General features: G+C 32.5%; 1 protein-coding gene across 4 annotated transcripts in view; it reads left to right on the top strand.

Moving 5' to 3' along the window:
* LOC118739122 (sodium-dependent phosphate transporter 1-A-like) overlaps positions 1-9,222 on the top strand; it is a 441,416-nt gene that overhangs the window by 46,900 nt on the left and 385,294 nt on the right. The window lies entirely within an intron of this gene.

Here is a 9,222-nt window from a genome sequence, read left to right on the forward strand (position 1 = left end):
TTTTTGAAGTTAAACTTCTTAAAGGAATTCACAGATAGTTGCGTTAAATGTTTAATGCCGGCGTGAGTGGGAATGTTAAGAGTGAGAGAGATAGAGACAAAGACAAAGGCAAAGACAAAGACTAATATTAAGATAAAAAATGGCTGCAGCATGAAATGAACTAAAAATAAATCAAAAGAATTATCACTTCCGTAGTGTGGCATAGGCATAACTTTTTTTAATAGCAACTGTTTTAATTGACTACTATTTGCAAAATGTGATGAGGGTGGAAACGATAATTTCTCTCAATTCAGACTAACATCATTATTATGCGGCTGATATGATATTTTAATTCACAAATGAATGCAATAAATAGCATTTCCTTCTGTTATATATAGAGCACTTGGAGATTCATTGCAAATAACTTTGGTAACCAGTTTCAGTCAATGCGAAAAATGTCCAATCCAAATCCATAATTAAAACAAGTTTCAATAAAATTGCTGCTGAATCCATGAAACTTCAACTAAAATGTTTACAAAATTTATCAAGAAGACTCGAAGCAGATGTGAATATGATTTTTGGAAGCAATTACATACATATATATGTATGTAGCATATTAAAAAATTTATTGGGAATATTATACGGTTTGCCAGACGTACTGATTTTATCAGCACAGTACTAATTTTTCAGCTCTTTTACTGATTTTATTCATTTCTTCAATCAGTACGCTAATGTCCTGATTTTTCAAAATGTGTACTGAATTTTCAATTCAAACAAAATACTTTCTGAATTTCTTAAGGTTTTTACATAACGTTGGAACTTACTTAAACTCTACTTTGAAAAGTAAGAAGTAATTTAATTATAGTTGACATGTTTCAGATAATGTTTGATATGACCAACAAATTAATACAACAAAAATATTAATTGGTTTATGGGCATATCGCCAGGTCGTTACGTACCAGTTGCGATAATATGATGGAGGTTAAATTATTTAAAAAGAGGCTGACGTTTTTTGTTCGAGTGTTGCTAGTTATCTCGAAAATAACTTTCAGTTTAAAAACAACAAAATTGAATATTCGAATGGCTTTTGCCCATAATTTACTATTCTTATTTCACTGACATTGTAAAAGAGTTTTGCATACAAAGCATAGAGTTAGATACTCTTTTTAGCGAATTCTTAGTCTTTCAGAGTTTTTGCGTAGTTGAAAAAGTTAGTTTAAGCCATGAGGAAATATAGACGAAGTCCTTAAATAGTGGTACTTTTCCACAGCTTTAAAAAATTTGTATTTTTTTTTTTCAATACCACACTCAAACGAAGCAACTGAGATGATCTTAAGTACAAAGTTTGCTTCGTGGCGCAAAGCGAGAAAACGGCTTCTAATAAAAAATTTTTAAAGTGAACTTCATAATAAAAGTAATTTTAAAATGAAATGTATAGAATTCTTTGATTAGTTAAACACTGAAGATGGAAATGATCTCATTATTGCTATTCAAAAATGTCATAAATATAAAATAATTTAGTGGCTTTTGTGTACACTCATGTTAAAGTGAATAACACGTTTATTTTTTATGAACTATATTTTATTAATATACCAAAATATTGTTAAAAACAACTACTCTGGCGTTTTAAAGTATTATCTGATACTTACATTCATAATTTTGCTTTGAATAAAAATGTACTGATAAGTACTGATTTTTTTAGCATGAAAATGTCTAATGTACTGATGTCGCGAATAAAAAATCTGACAACCCTAGAATATTATTATATATTTATATAAATATATATTATTATTAGTAATAATGCTAATAATAATAAGAATTATGGATATTAAAAAAATGTTTGGGATATTTTTTAAACATCGGAGACCTCTAAACTGTGCTGAACTTCCAACGACATTTTTAGGTGTCAAGTTTTCTAAATTTGCAGGTTCAACGCAGCTCTCTCATTCGATATTCTTCGATACCATTAACCATCGTATTTAATTAATTACAGTGCTAGGATTATGGCCTATTTTTATTTATTTTTGTTAGTTTATTCATTCAATGGCTCACGGCCATTTTGTGATTTAGCTCAGCAAAGAAGTGTAAAAGTTTTAAATATCTTCATATTGAAGATCATTAAAGAACAATTTACCAAGAACTTTTGTTTTCCGTTATGTCATGCAATTGCATGCAGAGTAGGTGTTGGAAGTTTTTTTCTCATATCACCAAAACAACTTTTACAGGGGTCGTTCTGAGAGGCACTAACAGCGCCAGTGACAGACAGTGCGAGTGTCTTTTCTTTTTAAGCTAAGATCTAAACTTTCAATTTTTCGAAAAATCCCGAGCAAAATGGGAATTTTTTCAAAAAATTATAAGAGTTGCGGGAAAAAGATTTAAAGGGTTGGAGAAGTTTAAAAAAAAATCCTTCCAAAATGCGTATCCACTAAAGCAAAAAAAAAATTAAATTTTTGATGAGTCAAGCAATTTTCTTGTACTTCATTGAGCTTTCCTTTAATGCCAGTATTTCAGCTATCCATCTGACTTCATTTAGTATATGCGCAAGACTTTTATACTTCCGTAACCACCTCTTTATTGTTATTGACATTTGATCGAACTAAAAAGTTTGTAAACCACTATCTTATTTTGACAAAATTTCATTAAAAAAAAGAAAACCTTATCAATAAATTGAGCGGATACAGACTTTTATGAATCAAATAAAACAATAAAATTAAAGAAAAAATATTTTTGAGCATTAATGACTGATACCAAAAATATTTGCAATCAAGCAACAACACCGCTAAATTGCTGACAATTTTTTTGTAGACATTATCGATCAATTGAATTGGAGTGTATTTTTTTGAGAATGAAGTATGTATACAGGTACATACATAAATCGATGTTGTGAAAAATACATATGTATATGTATGTATGAGCATAATATATGGAAAAAAACTGCTTACCTTGTAGTCTATATAATCTACACACTTACTAAGTTATAGCCTAGTATAGAAACACACACCTTTTTTTATCAGCAACAGCCAGTGAATGAGTAAGATAAAAAATGTTAGCAAACAAACTGCTGCACTGTTGAAGTACTGCCAATTGATTGCTAGAGTAAACAAACATAACTACTTACTTAAACAATACAGTGATGGTCAAAATATATGGAACTGTAACGACTAGTCTACAAAGGTGGCAAATAACAGTTTTGAAGGCAAATGCTAAGATGTTTTTATCAATATTTCATTTTCATCACAATGGTCAAAGCATATGCCCCTTTTCGGTCCTCTACATAGTAAAAACGTCTGTACGCTGAGTACTTTTTATTGCCAGATCCCTGCGATCGTGCACCGAAAGTCCCTTTTTAATATGAATAAAAAAAAACTATCTAAATTTGAACTTTTTTGAGCTTTGTAAGCTGCTAAAATTGGTTTTTAGGACATTCGATTCAAATTTTATTAAATATTAAAAAATACATACAGTGGTCAAAAAGGTTATAGCCGAACCACTTTTTGCCAAGTTTTAACGTATTATTTTCGTTGTTATTTAATTTTCGTTATTTTTTTATAAAAATATAGTCTATTCCCTAACAAAACCCGTGTAAATTCAAGTTTCCAAATATGTGGAATATTTAAAAAAAAAATCAACAAACATTCGTATAAATTTCGAGATTTTTTAAAAATTCTAAAAAATCAATCGTAGTTTTTAGCCATTTGAAACTTGTACTTTATTCTACTAGAACTGTATACTCAGAATCTAATTAAAAAAAATCGAAATTTTCCCGAAAATTTGTTGATTTTTTTTTTTTAAATTGCATAAATTTTTAAGGCAGTGGCACTCGATTGGTACATTTGTACAGATTAGTACATATGTACGAAAGAAGCAATTACAAATTTTCTGTCTTACTAAGAGGAGACAAAAAAAAACGTATTTGATTTTACTGAAATAGTAACCTAATTTGCAATCAAAGCGAAAAACTTGCTCCAAAGTAAGAACATGATTGACTAGTTTTGTAAACAATAAGTAAAATCATAAGCGAATAGGAATTTTTGAACATTTCAAAGTGCGATGAGCCGACTAAATATCATTATTTGAAAAAGCTATAGAGCCAGCATTTTTCCAATAAGCCATTGATAAGATATATATAAATAGAATTCAAGAAACGTAGTAAATGTAGTTCCAATTGTTTTGAACACCACTGTAAATCTGCTAAGTGACTGCATATACGTATGTACATACACACATGCATAAATTGACTTTAACTGACGTTGTAAAGCAATCGCACTACCAATTTAGCACAGCAGCTTGAGTACAGGTCAGGGCCAAACATAAATAAAATGTAAATGCAATATGCCAATTATTCATAATCCATTTAAGGCTGCACGGCTATCTGCCGCTTGACTGACAATCAAAAGAAAGTAAAGAAACTCCCGAGCGCATTTCTTGGCCCTAGCCTACGCTCATGGAAGCTTACTACCTACCCCTCCTCCAAGCGCACTCGTAAATTGTAATTTACGTGCTAGATTGCAAGGGATATTCAAAATTTATACAACACATACATACATACAGTATTTAAATACTCATAGCCCTGTTGACCCACTTCAAGGGTGGAAAATTTCACTCTCAACTTACTTAATTGCAAATGTCATTTGTTGGTTTTAATTGCACTTTCACTCTCAGTTGCACTATTTTTTGCATACATGTAAGTGTTCGTGTGTGTGTGTGTGTGTGAATGTTCGTTGCATATTTGTTTAGTGTCATGTAATTTCATGTGCCACTACACCGGGCCCAGCGTACTCTATGACACGATTGTGGCGCTGTTCTGGCGGTCTATTAAATTATTTATATAGACACATACTACATACTAGCGTACATAACTACATACATATATACCTATTAGAGTCCAGCGCAATTGTATTTGCCGCATTTCATTCAATAAGTACTCCTTGCATTGTACTCTACTCCCAACACATTGTTACTTTTTTTCCGCATACATACACTACTTGGCGTTGAGAGAGTAAATACTTGACGTACTTGCTATTACTCCACCAAAGTACGTACTCTACTTTCCCTCATCGCGTACGAGAGATATTTGCTGCTGCCAAAAGGGAGTAGCAAATCTACTCTCTGTATACTTGTAGTACGGTAAGTACTTGCGTATTAAATTTCAATTCTGGTTGTTAGCCTACTAGTTGATATCGTTTGCAGCGCTGGTCAGTGAAATTGAAAGAGTAAAAATAGAATATGGAAATCGGCGATGTAAGGAAATGTTTACGGACTTATTTATAAAAAATAACGTAGATTTAGACAGTTGTTTAATGTGAGATTTTCATAAAACTTTTGTATTCAAGCAGCTTTTTAAATCTATGTATGTACTTAAATTTTTATGAAAGTATTATTTCTCGTCTCTAATTTTCTATAAAACTATTTGCAGTCATTAACCAACAAATAAGTTGTCAAAAACAATAACTTAAGCAATGCTGCTATACGAAATAAAATTATTAGTGGCAAATCAAAATTTTGAAAAGTGCCGATTTTCACACTCGATAATTGGACATGGTAGCGACGAGATGTACGAGCATTTTTTTCTTAAGAGCTGGATACTGATTTAAGAAATTTTTTATAGAAGAAAATTTATTTTCCATTTATTGTGCGTAATTTTATATGAATTTTTAGTTTTTCTTAAGAGCATTTACAAATAAAAAAAATTTCGGAATATGTACATACATATGTACATACATACGCAGCCATATAACTTGATTTCAAGAGAAACGAATTTTCATTTGGCACGTTCAGAAGGCGAAACAGCTCAGTAACATGTGCGATTGCACCTTCTGAACGCGTTGTTGCATACTTCTGATCAACTGAATAGTTGCGTGTTAGATGGTCGTAATATTTTTCTGATCATTTGAGACAACATGTTGGTGTGTACCTTTGAGAGTTGAATTTGACAGCTAATGTATGAAGTCGTTCAAAAGACGCATAACGATCACTGATTTTTGTTTAGCAATGGTTGCGCTCAACTGCTGCGCCTTCTGAACCTACCTATTGATAACTTTTTTTTTTTGATAACACTGCGACAGCTCAAATTGGTATTGAGTAAACCCAAATGCAAGATAGAGTTTTTGAATTTCATTGAGTTTTTTTAATAAATACTGAAATTAGAGGTGTATGAATGGCGAAAGAAAAACTTCATCCGATTTTTTTTAAATCGAAACTACATTTTAACATATGTACATATGTCCATGCATACATAAATATATTTAATATGAACCCATGGTTTCAATTCTACGCATATCGTCAGGGTTTTCCTCACAACTTGGTTTTGCTGCAGTGAAGCGACAGAACAAGTGACGAGAAAAAATATATGCGGACACTTACATATATATGTATCTATGCACATACGTATCTATGCACATACGTATCAATGCACATACGTATCTATGCACATACATATCTATGCACATACGTATCTATGCACATACGTATCTATGCACATATGTATGTATCTATGCACATACGTATCTATGCACATACATACATATGTACTTAGGTATGTATATCAGCATTTTAGTTGAAAGTACGTTTTGTTCGTCGCTCTCTTCATCGCTCCACTACATTCCTGTCCTTAGTTTTTTTCAGATACCACAAATGCGCGATCCAGAAAATTCTTCTATCATTCTTGCCACAAATGTATGTTTTCTTCGAAAATACTCAAGTACTACCAGTAGAGTACTCTACTGTCAAATACCTTTTACTCGCAGTAGTTGCGGAAGGCAAAGTAAATACTCTACGCGTGTTGCTATTGATCGGTAGTTTACGTACGCTTGCTGAAACTGGTGTATGCTTACTCACAATTGACCCGAACGATGAAAGTAGGGGATGGAAAGTATTCGCGCGCCGATCGGATGTCTTGCTGAGCCGTTTAAATGGAATTGCGCAGGAGTCTAATACCTATTTATGCATGCATTGTCACTGCACGTGTAGTTTATTGTCTACCAATGTTGGCGTTGAGCTTCAGAATTCTCTGCGCGCGCCCACACAAATCCAGTCATGGAGCAAGCCAACCAGCCAGCCAACCAACCAATGGCTTAGTCGCCAACAAAATAGGACATCATGCAAAGCTAAAACTGAAAACGTCGCCGTGCGGGCGGCTATGCTTAGAAAAAACGCAGTATGTAATGATAGTGAAAATTGTGGAAAATAAATTGAGTTGAAAAGCATGCTGCCACGCTTTTATGAGAACCAATTTACTCGACCGCCTACTTGTGGTGCACTTGAATTCATGGAATATGTATATACGTATCGGTAGGATATGCATATCTATTCGGCCACTGCAGAACCATTTCAGCAATGAGTTTTCTACGCTTGCCTTTTCAGTTATCCATACCTGTCTCTACACACAATCTTTTATTAAGGTATGCCGCTGCATAAGCCAATCGTTTCAAAAAAAAAAAAACTCAAAAGTATGTTAAAATTCAATTCAACTAACAGCAGCTCCAGTCGAATTGCATACCCGCCCGCGCGTCATGATCAACCGGCCGATGTCATGTCATGTGGCAGACAATGCTTTCATACACATACTTATGTGCATACATATTCACTGCTATTGCAACACGGATACATTCATGGAATACTCTTTCGAAGGCATTAATATTTAAAAGCATTTTACAGCAGCTCCTCTAGTGGTATAAACCTTTCGTAGAAAGTAACTTAAACAAAAAAACTAAATAATAAAACTTAATTAAAGCTATGCGCATTTAAATGTATGTATTTAGCTGCAGTTTTAATAGAAACAAAAGTTCATTCCACTTTTTGGCGTTTCATCTGACGTCTAGACTCGCGGCTTGTCGTGTTTTTTTTTATCTTTTTCATGTTCTGAAATATTAATGTTCTGAAACTTGGAATTTTCGATAACAAAACAACAAAGACGCAGCCAACTGAAGGTTATCTATACATAGTCATTAAATATTGCGTACATCCGCTGCTTTGGAATGCGTGGAAATGCACTTAGGCACAAATAAAACGAAAGCGGCAATGGGCTACAAAATTGCATATAAAATTTTGTTGCATTTTTTCTACAAAGTTCGAAATGTTTTCGAAGAATTACGATCATCAAATGTCATCAACAGAAAACATCTTTGCGAAAGTCCCTTTATACATATGAGGTTGAAGATATCGATAAATGTAACACTTGATAAATATATCATTATCGGTAACAATAACAATACCGTTTAAGAAAATTGACGAGATACCAATATCGATATCCATGCATATGTAGTTACGCAATAACAAATTGTTTATAATCAAAAATTATCGATAACAAAAAAGTATCAATAGGCATGAAAATGACGAAAATAATACACTTACCGATAGCGATGCAACCGCCAAAATAACCGTGCATGAATTCGAAGATGTCGATTGACTGATAAATATATCTTATCGATAACATGAATGCCTCTGAACATTTAGAAACCACTGTTATCAAAATCCATACATCGTTACAAAATCAAAAAACATTGGTAAAAGAAAATCGAAAATAATAAATTTATAGATAGCCATAAAATCATATATCTGTATAACAATATACATATGGATCCGAAAAAATCGATAAACGAAAACGATATTATACAATGAATGAAATTCAAAAATTTTGAAATCGACTCGATTTTGATAATTTTTTCGATGGTTTTTAATCCAAAAATTTACAAGTATCGCATTAAAATGATTTATTTCATATCGCTGCTGCCTCTTTTATGGGTTTCAATTAGAATATTCACTCTTTTCGTCAGATATAATTAAAAGTTATTTGGCAAATCGAGTCGATTTCAAAGTTTCGAATATCAGAACATGCCCGACTATCGGTTGCTTATGCTGGTTTTATTTCATCTAATTTTATTATTTTTTAATTTCAAGATTTTATTTTAAAAATAAAAATACTTTTTTTAATTTAATCTAATTTTTAGTACTGTTTTCTTGTTTTCTTAAAAATAAAATTTAATTTTACGTGCTTTCTGATGCACTGAGCAACTATATTTCGTTACGGCTACTGCTGAAGCCAGTAACAGACTCTATATCAGTGAGGTATTGCAAGATATGGCAGAAATACACTCGAAGATTTACCTGCTGAGGGGAAACCGCAGTGGAAAGCAACTTTTTCCAACATCTAGACATTACTAAGACTTGACTACAAACCTGGGTCCCACCGAGTATTACTAACGGGTGATTTTTTTGAGGTTAGGATTTTCATGCATTAGTATT

The sequence above is a fragment of the Rhagoletis pomonella genome, unplaced genomic scaffold, assembly GCF_013731165.1.
Source record: "Rhagoletis pomonella isolate Grant_MI unplaced genomic scaffold, Rhpom_1.0 Rhpom_scaffold_00005, whole genome shotgun sequence".
NCBI lineage: Eukaryota > Metazoa > Arthropoda > Insecta > Diptera > Tephritidae > Rhagoletis > Rhagoletis pomonella.